This window comes from Elephantulus edwardii, unplaced genomic scaffold (assembly GCF_000299155.1).
Source record: "Elephantulus edwardii isolate Elephantulus edwardi_28Jun2011 unplaced genomic scaffold, EleEdw1.0 scaffold00077, whole genome shotgun sequence".
NCBI classification, from domain to species: Eukaryota; Metazoa; Chordata; class Mammalia; order Macroscelidea; family Macroscelididae; genus Elephantulus; species Elephantulus edwardii.
Window position 1 is genome coordinate 10,093,035 of NW_006399827.1, and position 13,497 is coordinate 10,106,531.

General features: G+C 43.1%; 1 pseudogene; it reads left to right on the top strand.

Moving 5' to 3' along the window:
• Positions 1-5,928: 5,928 nt before the first annotated feature.
• LOC102872177 lies at positions 5,929-6,327 on the top strand (annotated as a pseudogene).
• Positions 6,328-13,497: the final 7,170 nt, after the last annotated feature.

The following is a 13,497-nucleotide window of genomic DNA, read 5'->3' on the forward strand; positions in this document are numbered from 1 at the left end:
CTTGGTCATTGTCCAACTCTCTGATGCATAACAAGTGATTGCGAAGACCATAGCCTGTATCAGACGCACCTTAGTCTCCAGAGAGACACCATTGCTCTTGTAGACTGCTCATTAACTAGGCTTGCTCCCCTCAGAGCAAGTACTCCGAATAAAAGTGAACCCGAGAGCTCCTAGAAGGAAGCTGCATAAGTTAACGCTGGTGAGTGGTTTGCCTTGGCTGCTGCCGAATGCTGTTGGCCTGGCAGACCAGCCCTGGTACAGTGTGGGAAGGGACAGCACAGGGTGTGGGTACCAGAGGCAGGCCTCATTAGGGTCCTCCTTGAGGCTAAAGCCCACAGTCCTCAGCACGTAGCTGACACAGAGAAGATATGAAAGAAGAACGGAAGGACGAAGGGAGGATGCTGCCAGCATAACGCAGTGTGGTCTCCAGCTCATATAGAGCTTTGCTCAAAAGAAATGGATGAATTTGATTGAATGTGTCCCCCAAAATAGATATCAATGCTGCCAGGCCATGAGTCCCAGCCTCGTGTGTTTTGGGTTGTTTTCTTTTTAATACAAAATTTTATTTTATACTGATTTATTTACAAAGTTCATATACATTATTTTTCCAGTAACATGCGTTTTATGATGAACACATCAAACCAAAAAAACAATGGCTGTTGTGTTGTTGTTGTTAAGTGTCCTCAAGTCAAATATGACTCACAGTAATTCGATGAACTGATCTGAACTCTGTTCTATTATGTGCCATCCTAACTATCTCAGATAAATATTTTTTGAAGGTAAAAGCAAAGATAGTTTTATATTAAAAGATATATCCAAGGAAAAAAGATGGGTTCCTTCTCTAAAAGTAAAGAGGTGGGAAAAGATTCTCACATACTTTTTAAAATTGTGATTTTAATGAAAGTTTACACTAAGATTGAGTTTTCATTTATTCATTCATGTATGCATATTTTCCTCTGGCTTCCTCCCTTCCCCCTCCTCAAATCACTTTGTAATGACTTCTTTGCTAATTATCATGTGTACATACAATGCCTAACCAAACATTCCTTTCAAACAGTCCTTTCCTTCCTCTATCTCAGTGCAATGTTCACTGTCTATCCACTTTTTTACTGTTCTCCACCCCCTTTATTTTATAAGAGCAGTCTCATGCAGTATATGTCATTTTGTGAGTGAGCTATTTCACTAGGCATAATATCTTCCATATTCATGCATGTTGTGTAGTGTTTTACAGGGTCATAGTTTTTCAGTGCTGTGTAATATTCCATTGTGGCTGTACCACTGATTTTCTATCCGTTTTTTTATTGATGGGCATTTGGGTTGCTTCCATCTCTTCACTGTTGTGAACAATGCCACAATAAACACGGGTGTGCGTACATCTGCATGTGTCACGGTTCTGATTTCTTTAGGGTATATTCCCAGCAATGCAATAGTTAGCCAAATAGTATTTCCACCTTTTTAAGAAATTGAGAGATCCAGTCTCTCCACACCTTGCCAGCATTTGTTGTTTGCTGCCCTGTTGAACTTTGCTGTTGTTGCTGGGTGTCAACACATTTGAGCCCTTTGTGTCAATCCACCTCATGAGAGTTTTCCTCTCTTCCCAAGCACGAGATCCTATCCCAAGGATAATCTTTCCTAGCAACATCCCAAAAGTGTGTGAGACGAAGCTTCTCACATACTTTGGGCCACTAAGCCAGTTCCAATTAATGGCAACCTCACATGTATCAGAATAGCGTGCTCTCAAATGTTCAGGACTTACTATGTGTTCCACCCAGAGGCTCCAACACACTAAGCAAACAGGCCATTATGGTCAGGCCTGGGAAGACAAACCCCAGTATTTCCTTGGAGTCAGGAGCAATTTTAGGGCTGAGCGTGTTGATATGAGCATGGGTGTGCATGTTTGTGTTACTACCTTTGATCTAAAAGCCTTCACTGGGGGGAGCTGTCCTGCCCTCGTTTGGGTCATGTGATCCCAAAACTCAGGTTTTATCTCTCGGGCCAGAGATGGTCACATGCTGGGTCTCGCCCAAACCGGCAGGAGAGTCTGACTGATGAGCACGCTGCTCACGTAAACGTGAGTGAGGATGCTTGGGCGTTGGGCTGCTACCAAAAAAGTAGGCAGTTCAAACGCACCCTGCTGCTCTGCAGAAGAAAGATTTAGCAGTCAGCTTCTGTAAGCATAAGAGCCTTTGAAGCCCAATAGGACAATTCTGCAAACAACACAAACGTATTTGCAGAAAGTGAAGAAGTGATCAAGAACCCATGGTGAAGCAGTCAATAAATCAAAAGATGTGCATTAGGAAAATCTGAGGTCTGTCACAGACCTCTCGAAAGTGCTAAACAGCAATGATGTCAGCTTAAAGACCAAGGTGCTTTACCACAAAAACTAGGTTGTGCCTCCTACTGCCAGAAATCCAAATCCCGGAGACAGAGGTTTGAATAGAAAACAAACAAACACCAAAACCCCCAAAACTTTTATCATATATGCTAGCATATAGGAGAAGGTATGAACTCCTCAAATGTATCTCAATAAAAGAAAGATTCTGAAGAGATGCTCCTTGGAGTCAAGAATTCTGAAGCTTCGTCTGACATACTTTGGGCATGTTGCAAGGAGGGACTGGTCCTTGGAGGAGAGGGACATCATGGTTGGCAGGGTGGAGGTACGGTAAAGGAGAGGAAGACCTTCGATGAACTGGATCGATTCTGTGACTGGAGCGGTGGGAATGAGTGTGTTTGAGATGGCTAGGTTGGCACAGGATCGAACAGCATTTAGAGCTCTTATACATAGGGTCGCTATGAGTTGCAAAGACTCGATGGCACATAACAACAACAACAGGAGAAAAAGGTGGGGTTATTCGGAGAGAAGAGATTATGCAAATCAGTAAACCTGCACAGCTGGCCTCTGAGAAAGGGTCTTCCCTGTTGGGCCATCAGAGGACGCGTCAGACACCCTTTCAAGATGGCTGCCCTCCAGAAGGTCATAAGCATCTGAAAGGTCCCAACAGAGTTAAAAGTTATGAAGGAACACTTGGAGGAAGTCAAACTACTCATTTAGAGCATGTTCCTTGTGACGCCTGCATTTACTGACCAATTCAGTAAATCATGTAAAGCTGAAAAAGTCTGTGATTCAGAGAAAACCCAACTGTAATTCAGTTTAAGTTTAAAATGGTTCATTTTCTTTCTTATTCATGAAAAAAAAGTCATCTTTAGGGAGCGCTAGTGGCCTAGTGACAAGAAGCTGCACTGCCATCCCAGAGGTAAGCGGTTCAAATCCACCAGATGCTCTGCTGGAGAAGGAGGGGCAATCTCCTCCCGTACCAGTCAGATCTGATTTGACGGTACATACACAAAAAAATAATAAAATGTAAAAAGTCATCTTTGATACAAGATCAAAAGGTCCTATTATTATGTTAATAGAAGAGAATAAATTCCTAGTTATAGTCTGGAAACAAAAAATTGAAGTTGTCAATGATGATTTAATCTTATTTGGATCCACAATCAACATCCTTGTAAGCAATCAAATGAAAAGATGTGTTGCATTGAGGGAAACGTTCAGTGAAGGACTTCTCCAAAGTGCTAAAGAGCAAGGGAGTCAGTTTAAAGACTATGGTGGTGCCTGATTTGAGCCAGGGTATTTTCAGTTACTTCCTATACATCTGAAAGTTGGACAATGAATCACGATGGCAGAAGAAGAATCAATGTCTTTGAATTGTGATATTGGTAAAAAATACTGAATATCCCATAGGCTGCCAAAAGAACAAACAAGTCTGTCATTCAGGAGATGTAATGAGGGTGTTCCTTCCAAGCAAGAATGGTACACATATTTTGGATGTATCTCACATAATTCTGGCCATGTTGCCAGGAGGAACCTGTTCGTGGAAAAAGACATCATGCTGGAAAAGGTAGAGGATTTGTGAGAGGAAGATTCTCAACAGGACAGGCTGATACTGTGATGGGAATACAGGGCTCAAGCATTGATGGCTCAAGCATGAGGATGGCACAGGATAGGGCAAGGTGTGGATCTGTTGTTCAGAGTTGCTTTGAGTAGTAGGCTACTTGGCTGGCACCTAACCAAGACATGTCTGCAGAGGAGCCCTTTGTTAGCATATCTATCCTCCAGTGGGGGAATTAAAGGCCAACAGAGGGAATGATAGCTTGCTTTGTTCTCATTCTGGACCTAAGAGCACACCCTACACCTACTGGCTAGACTGATAATCACATAGTCATTCTAAGTATTTATTGTTGTTGTTAACAACAACATTGTTGCTGATAACAGCCTTGTTATTGTTGAATCCTTCAGGTTGATGACTCATAGTGACCACGTGAACAACAGCTCTGGACCTTGCCCTATCCTGACCCACCTTCAAGGTCTCCCACAAACTCAAGCCCCTTGTAACCATAGTCACTGTGTCAATCCGTTGAAGATCTTTCTCTGATTCTTCACTTTCCCAGTGTGATGTCTTGGAGGAAGAGTATAGGAGATCCCCCAGGCCTAATCACTCCTTGAGGAACCTGATAACATCGAAAGCAGTCAGATAAAAACCAAGGACAATGGATCCTGGTATGGCTCTGTCCTCCCTAGGCCTCCCAAGAAACCGCCCTAGATCACCTGCTTCATCTTCAAAACTCTCCAAAAGTCACTAGACTATATTGAAACTCAGTTTATTACAGTCCCAGACCAGATTATCTCCCACTTAGCAGATGTAATGCAAAACAAGAAACTTAATCTATTAACTATATAAAAACATAGTCTCTGCCTGTTTCTAAGAGAAAACTATTGTTTCTGTAAACTAACAACCTAAAAAAGACAATCAGAGACGTGGTGACATCCAGGAATTCCCCCTTAGCTACTCCCCATCCTAACTCCCTTTCTAGTCACTCTTCTTTTTTATAACTCTTGCTCTCTGTTTCATAAATCACTTTCAGAAATCTTTAATAAAGTGCCTCACAGCCATCTCCCGAGCAACTGCCCAAGAACACCTGAAAATGATGCTCATCCTTCAGACCTTATAGAAAACAAACACCAGCCCCCCAACATCACCCCAGTTCAGCAGAAAGTAGCTAAAGATGATAACTTTACTCCTATCCATTAGATTCCTTTAGGTTCTGGAATGGAGGAAAAATATAGCAGTTGCCCACAGGCCTGATCACTCCTTGAGAAACCAGATAACATCTAAAGCAGCCTGGACCCTGATAAGGATCTGTCCTCCCTGACCTTTCCTTGTTGTTGTTGTTGTTACGTGCCATGAGTAGTCTGTAACTCAAAGCAAACCTATGTACAACAGCCCTAAACCCTGCTCTGTCCTGTGGTGAATTTACTGTCTCTGGCACATCTACCCCCATTACCTCAGTCACTGAATCAATCCATCTCATTGGGGGTCGTCCTCTCCTGCTCTGTTCCTCCACCCTCCCAAGAATGATGTCCCTCTCCAAGGACTGGTCCCTCCTTGCAACATGTCCAAAGTATGTCAGACGGAGCTTCAGAAGCCTTGCCTCCAGGGAGTAGCCTGGTTTACCCCTCTCCAGTATGAATCTGTTCATTCTCTTAGCAGTCCATGGTATATTCAATACTACTCTCCAACACCACAGGACAAAGGCATCAATTCTCCTTCTACCATCCCAAGTTATTGTCCAGCTCTCTGATGCATAGCAAGTGATTGCAAAGACCATGGCCTGTATCAGGTGCACCTTAGTCTCCAGACTGACATTATTGCTCTTCAGTACTTTGGAGAAGTCTCTGGCAGCAGACTTTCCCAATGCAATATGTCTTTTAATTTCCTGGCTGCTGGTGCCAAGAATGTTGATTGTGGAGCCAACCTCTCCTAAAAGTCCTATAAAAAGAAATCACCCTTTCCCCCTGTCGCTGTCGAGTTGTGCGGAGGCGGAGGCCCGGGTGCGTTCAAGATTCCGCTCCACCTGTAACCCACCGCCATGGCCGAGGAAGGCATTGCTGCTGGAGGTGTAATGGATGTTAATACCGCTTTACAAGTGGAGCTAAAGACCACCCTCATCCACGATGGCCTAGCACGTGGAATCCGCGAAGCTGCCAAAGCCTTAGACAAGCGCCAAGCCTATCTATGTGTGCTTGCATCCAACTATAATGAGCCTATGTATGTCAAGTTAGTAGAGGCCCTTTGTGCTGAACACCAAATCAACCTGATAAAGGTTGATGATAATAAGAAACTGGGGGAGTGGGTAGGCCTCTGCAAAACTGACCTAGAAGGAAAGCCCCGCAAAATAGTCGACTGCAGTTGTGTAGTTGTTAAGGACTATGGCAAAGAATCACAGGCCAAGGATGTCATTGAAGAGTATTTCAAACGCAAGAAATAAAACCAATAAAGAACTTGGCATATTAAAAAAAAAAAGAAAGAAAAAGAAAAGAAAAGAAAGAAATCACCCTAGACCACCTGTGAACCTTTTTGACCTTCTCTGTTCATGCTCATTTGCCATCCCTTTCAAACCATGCAATAAAAGCCTGTTTGTTTCTTGGGACCAGTTTCTTTCTTTCTCTCTCTTGCTCTCAAGCCTTTTTCTGACACAAGATGTTACTTGTGACAAGATGTTCTAAGTATGTGAGACAGAGTTATGTCATCTTCGCTCCTAGAAACACCTTGGTTGCACTTTCTCTGAAGACAGACTTGTTTGTTCTTTTGGCAAATCACGCCATATTTATTACTCTTCTCCAACACCACCGTTTAATAATCAAGTGAAAGTACCAGGACCTGCATCTGGCACCCCTTAGTATTTCAAGTGACATGGTTCCTGTTGAGCCCTTTGGAGAGGTCTTTGACAGCAGATTTTCCCAGTGCAAAGTTTCTTTTGATTTCTTGACTTCTATACCGTGGGTGCTGATGTTGGACTTAATGTAAAACGAAATTGCTGACAACTTCAATCTTTTCTCCATTTATCATGATGCTGCTTATTGGTCCAGTGGTGAGGATTTTGATTTTCTTGATGATGTGACTATAGTCATACTGAAGGCTGTGGTCTTTGATTTTCTACAGCAAGTGCTTTAAATTTTACTCATTTTCTGCAAACAAGGGTTGTATCATCTGCATAAAGCAGATTGTTGAGTCTTCTCCAAATCTGATGCCACATTCTTCTTCAGATAGTCTTGCTTCTTGAATTATTTGTTCAGCACACCTATTGAATAGGTATAGAGAAAGGATACAATACTGACATCATTCCTGATTTTAAGCAGTGGTGCATTCCCTTGTTCTGTTTGGACAACTGTTTCTTGGTATAGGTTTAGCATGAGTTCAATTAAGAGTCCTGGGATTTTCATTCTTCTCCATGTTATCCATAATTTGTTATAAACCACACAATCAAATGTCTTTACATGGCCAATAAAACACAAGTAAACATTTTTCTGGTATTCTTTTGCTTTCAGTCAAACTACATCTGACATCAGCAACGATATCTCTCAATCCATAGCCTCTTCTAAACCTAGCTTGAATTTCTGGAAGTTCCTTGTAAATGTACTGTTCTAGCCACTTAAAAAATTATCTTCAGTAAGATATTACTAACATGTGTCACTAGTAATATTTTCAATAATTGGATCATGTTTTTAATTTTTTAAAATGAGAACAAATACAGAGCTCTTTCAGTCAGCTGGCCAGGTAGCTAGCTGTCTTCTAAATTTCTTGGCATAGGCTAGTGAGCGCACCCAGGTCTGGATTTGCTTTTGAAACACCTTAGTTGGTATTTCATCAAATCTTGGGCTTTATTTTTTGCTAATACCTTCAGTGCAGCTTGAACGTCTTCCTTTGTTACCATTGGTTCTTGTCATATGCGCAGTGTTGATGAATTATTTTTTTAAAAAACTACAATTTTTTTAAAATTCATTAATTCTTGCACATTTTCCTCCCTCCCCCTCCACTCCCGCTCTCCATCTCCACTAGTGTTGATCAATTCTTCTTGATACAGTGACTCTGCATATTCTTTCCATCTTCTTTTAGTGTTTCCTGCATTATTTATTATTTTGCCCATAGAACATCTGAATGTCTGTTACAGACATCGAGCAAAATCCTTGTCTTTGTCGAGCTACTGGGACCAGCAGCTACAAATCAATCACCCAGATAAAGCAGTACAGGATACTATGAGGTATACAATTGGGGGGGTCCCGGTCTTGAAGAATGGTAGCAGAACAAGATTTCCCATGAAAGTGACAGGTGAGCTTGGTGAAGGGCCATGGATAGGGTAGGATAGGAAGCACTGTGGACAGAGGTTATGGTATGTATATGGTATGGTATGGTATGGTATGGTATGGTATGGTATGGTATGGTATGGTATGTCTGTGATATATTATGTTTAACATTCTAAAGAAGGACTTTGTAGCAGCTAGAGTGCATAAGATGAGGGGAGAGGGACCTGAGATGCAGTCAGAAAGGTAAACTCAAATGGAGGAGGGCCCAACACACAGGCAGAGACGAAGTTGTTTTGTCCTCTTCAATGTGTGGCATTTGCCAAGAGGAAGGAACTGGAGGGAGACATTCAAGAGTCTGAATAGTTGTTTCTGGGAAGGTTGGTGCCTCCAAAGGCAAATGAGTGGAAATACCCAGTGAACTGGACTTGAGCCAGACTGCAAGGGCCCTGTGGGATTGCTTTCCTGCTTCACCTGTTGTCAGTGTCAGCCGGGAAGCAAAAAGGGGCCTGTTTGTTCAGTCACTCAGCAGCCACTTAGGCCCTGCAGATATGACCTCACTCAGCTCTCCTGAAACCTACAGTCTAGTAGAGAAGGCAGAGAAGAAACCTATAAACACATATGAATTTACAAATTGTTACAAAGATCTTGAAGGTAAAGAACACTTGCAATAGGTGGGAGCAACCAAGGATATAGTGACCTAGTGATAAGGAGTTGAGTTGTTAATCCAAAGACAAGTGGTTCGAATCCACCAGCTGCTCTGTGGGAGAAAGATGGGCATCTCCTCCTGTGCGATTGACTGCCTCTGAAAACCCGCTGGAGAGTCAGCTACAAGTCGGTTCCAACTTGATGGTACACAACAACAGCAAATCAATGACTACATTTCTCAGATAAGACCTAAAAAAATCTACAAAAACCGAAACCAAACTCACCACCATTAATTCAATACCAACTCGTAGCTGACTCTTCAGAGGGTTTCTGAGACTGTAAATCACACAGGAAGAGATTGCCCAGGTTTCTCCCTTGGAGTGACAAGTGGATTCGAACTGCCAAAGAAGTGAGGCCTTTCTTTGGGTTAGCATTGTACCTCCCTAAGGTCTATGCCACCAGCAAACCCTAGTCAAGACCGAGAGGATGCCAAAGAACTAACAGCCTCTTAGGGTTGGAAGTATCTTGTGAGAGAACAGGTTGTACCAAGATCTGAAAGACGACAGAGTTTGGTGTGTGTTTGAGGAACTAGAAACACCAGGTAAGACACTGGACAGAGTAACAGCCACCTGATAAGTGAGCTGGAGTTCATGCTTTATTCCAAGTGCAAAAGGTCTCCTTCAGCAAACACATCCATTTCTATTTTGCCAAAAGTTGCCTCCTTTTCTAAATCATCTCTCATTGTAAATGTCTTTCAGGGAGATTCTCTGGACAGCTTTTGAGATTACACCTCTAATTCCCCAGGCCATCCTCAGCCTACAGGAGGTAAACCCTTGAACTTCTACTTGCCAGACACCAGAAGAGCCTTAAAAATATGTCAGGAGAAAGAACTTGAGCAATTTCTGCGTGTGGACACCCTCATTTTATTTTTTTATTATTTTTTAAAAATTTTATTATTTCTCTGTGTGTGTGTACCGTCAAATCAGATCCGACTGGTACAGGAGGAGATTGTCCCTCCTTCTTCAGCAGGGCATCTGGTGGATTTGAACCCTGCGACACCCTCATTTTAATACTGCTGCCCCACCCCAGAAAGCATGTGAAACTTTCTGCCATAATCTTCCAGATGATTCCTCATTCATTTCCTACCTGATCTGACAACCTGCCTGCCAGGTAGACGCGGTGGCAGTGTCTTTCTGCCCAGATGAGAGACTGAGGCTCTGAAAGGGGGAGCTTGTGTAGTTCGGCTAAGGCTGCCCAACCGGGAAGGACATGTCTGGCCCCTGAAATGGGATTCCTTGACTCCACATTCTGTCATGCCTGTTCCATTTGCAGTATGACTCACCTTTGAGGCTGCCTATTAAGGATGCCTCATTTCCCCCCTCTGAAAATAGGGAAACTAACAGGGTTCAGATCTGTCGTTCATAAGGTCACTATGGGTCGTACTCAATGTAACGACACCTAACAACAACAGCAAAAGGGAACTCAGAGAGAACTCAGAGGAGAACTCATAGAGAGTTTCACTGCTTATCCAAAGTCACACCTCTCTGAAGGTTCAAATCCAGTAGCAATCAGGCAATCTCTTCCTGTGCCATTTACAGCTTCAGAAACCCTCTGGAGGATCAACTATGAGTCAGTTCCAACCTGAGAGCAAAACGTTGAGTTAGAACACTTCACAGGGGGCAGTGGTGGTTCAGTGGTAGAATTCTGCTTTCTGTGCAGACGACCTGGGTTTGGTTCCAGCAAGTGCACCTCAAGTACCATCATATCCTATTTTAGTTGCTATAATGCCCAACTTCTGGCAGAAGTTTCTGATTAAAAAGAAAGACCTATGATCTATTTCTAAAAAGTCAGAAGGCAAGAAGCCAGTAGAGCACAATGCTTTACAGAAATCACCATGAGTCAGAGATTAACTCCACAGCTAGCTGCTTCAAAGGAGAACTTTCCCCTAAATAGTACTAAATAAATGGCTATATGCTCAGACATGCCACCCATATACTCCTGCACCTAGTTCTACAAATCATTGAGTCCAGTATTTGTTGCAAACTGACTTAAAGACTTTACTCACAGTTGTGGAGTTTATTAGGGAAACAGGTTGGAGAGTGGGGGAGGCAAAGAATATCATACAATGCAAGTCCAGGTTTAGTCCAGCAATCCCAAGCCGGTTTAATAGCACGACATAGTTCTTCAATTCCGACAGCTTCTCAGTCAACAAGTGAAAGTCTAAGTTCAGGTCAACAGCACAAATAAACCTCTGGTTTCCTCAATCATCCAACAAACTTTACCTCATCGCAATTACAAGTCAGCTTTTCTTCCAATCATCCAGGAAGCACAGTCTTTAACTGTGGCTCTATCTCCAGGGTTCCTTTCGTTACACCTTGCCACAGTATCTTTACAGCAGTGCCACAGTTTCTTCACCCTGCCTACCACTGTTCTTCACAGTGTTGAAAGTGCTTTTTAATATTGGTCCCAGAGCTGTTGATGATATGCAAGATCATGTGTCTGTAGTTAAGGTAGCTGGAGACCATGCCACCCAGGGGGCAAAGGCAATGGATAGAAAAGCCAATTTTCAAGGTTTCTGAGACCTCATGTATATTTTTAAGTCATATTTTATTGAGTTTTCTATGAAAGTTTCCATAGCAAATTGTGCAGTTTTTGCACACACTCTAGTGTGACATTAGCTACATTCTTCACAATGGGTCAACATTGCCATTGTTTTCTGGTTGTTCCACTGCCAGTATTCTAGTTTCCTTATCACCTTGTCCTTGGCTGTAAGTTTAAGATACCCCCCCACAGACATGGTCTCATTAACATAACAACACTCCTTTATCAAACAAGATTACACCCATGAGGATAGAGGCTAAGATTCCAATACTTATTTTGCTGAGGACATTCTTGGTAGTCTCTGTCTACCAAACTCATCCAAATCAGTCTCTTGCTCACCTTGCCTTTTTGCCTTCTCAGGGTGGAAAGCAGTGCAGGCATCTGAGCTGAATGGTCTCAGGGTAATGCTTTCTCAAGTCCCCTGAGATTTTACTATGTAATTTATAAAACTGGGAATATTAAAACTCACCTGCAGGGTGGCTGTGAGGTCTAAGCGCCTGGCACCCAGTAGGTAGGTGCCCTGCAAAGTTTCATCTTTTCCTAAGGGTGTGGCAAAAAGTGGTGCCAACCTCTCTCAATTTGGGAGAGCCTGAGGCTGTGTTCTTGGATTTCTTGGCTTCTTTGTCTCTGCCAACTGGGAAATTTTGAGCAAGTGAGGCACCCTTTGTAAAGAGCAGCTGCAGAGCCCTGTCGCTGGCTGGCTGCCTGAGTCAGGGATCACCAGGGACTCCAGTGCGTCTTGTCACCTTGGATGACTCCTGTCTCCATGAGCTTTCTGCAAGTTCTTGGACTCGAGTCACAAGGTGAAACTCACACAGGAGGAGAGAAGCTTTGCAGCCCATGTGCCATCTCTGTCCCCATCTTGGTCCATACCTTAGCCGACCTCTGGGGCAGTTGGCTGCTCAGAAAGCTGCTTACTCATTGTTACTATGAGAGCAGTTTCAATAAAGGGCAATGAGATTGTGTCCTACAATTTTAGGACAGGGATAATTTGGAGTTCTTACACATATTTCCAATGTCTTTGCATAGTCAATGAAACACAGACTCATCAAGAATCTGCATTATGTAGATGACACAAGCCTGCTTGCTGAAACTGAGTAGGACCTGAAGCGCTTGCTGCGGAGGGTCAAGGACTGCACCCCTCAATACGGATTGAAGCTCAGCATCAAGAAAACAACAACTCTCACCCCTGGGCCAACTGGCAGCATCATGATAGATGATAAAGAGATTGAGATTGTTGACAGCTTCAGTTTGCTTGACTCTACAATCAACACTCTTGGTACCAGCAGCCAGGAAATTAAAAGAATTGCATTGGGAAAGTCTGCTGTCAGAGACCTCTCCAAAGTACTGAAGAACAACGATGTCAGTCTAGAGACTAAGATGTGCCTGATACAGGCCATGGTCTTTGCAATTACTTGCTATGCATCAGAGAGTTGGACGACAATAACTATGGATGATAGGAGAGCTGATGCCTTTGAGCTGTGGTATTGGAGAAGAGTATTGAATATACCATGGACTCCTAGGAGAACAAACAAGTTCGTCTCAGAGAGGGTAAAGCCAGGCTGCTCCTTAGAGGGAAGGATTCTGAATCTCTGTCTTACATACTTTGGAAATTTTGCAAGGCGGGATCAGACCTTGGAGAGGGATGTCATGCTTGGGACGGTGGAGGGACAGCACAGGAGAGGAAGACCCACCATGAGATGGATTGATTCCGTCACTGGGTTAATGGGGATAGGCATGTCGTAGACAATAAGATTGGCAAGGGATAGAGCAGGGTTTAGGGTTGTTGTACATAGGGTCGCTATGAGTCACAAGTGACTCACGGCACATAGCAACAACACATATTTCACAAAAGGATTTTGCCTGTGGCGCCTATGAAGCTGGTGGGAGGCAAAGGTCAGCAGTAAAAACTATGAGATTATAGTCGTCTGCCCATCCCTCCCTGGACTCCAGCAGCAACATTAGAAACAAGATTGGGGAAGGGTTAATCCCTTTAGAGGATCAGGATTTAAACCAAGTACCTCGTGCAGTGTATGATTCTGGGCAAACAGATCTGTCAATGTCTTTGTTATAAAATAGTGAAGAATAATGGAATAACTTGTTCTCCT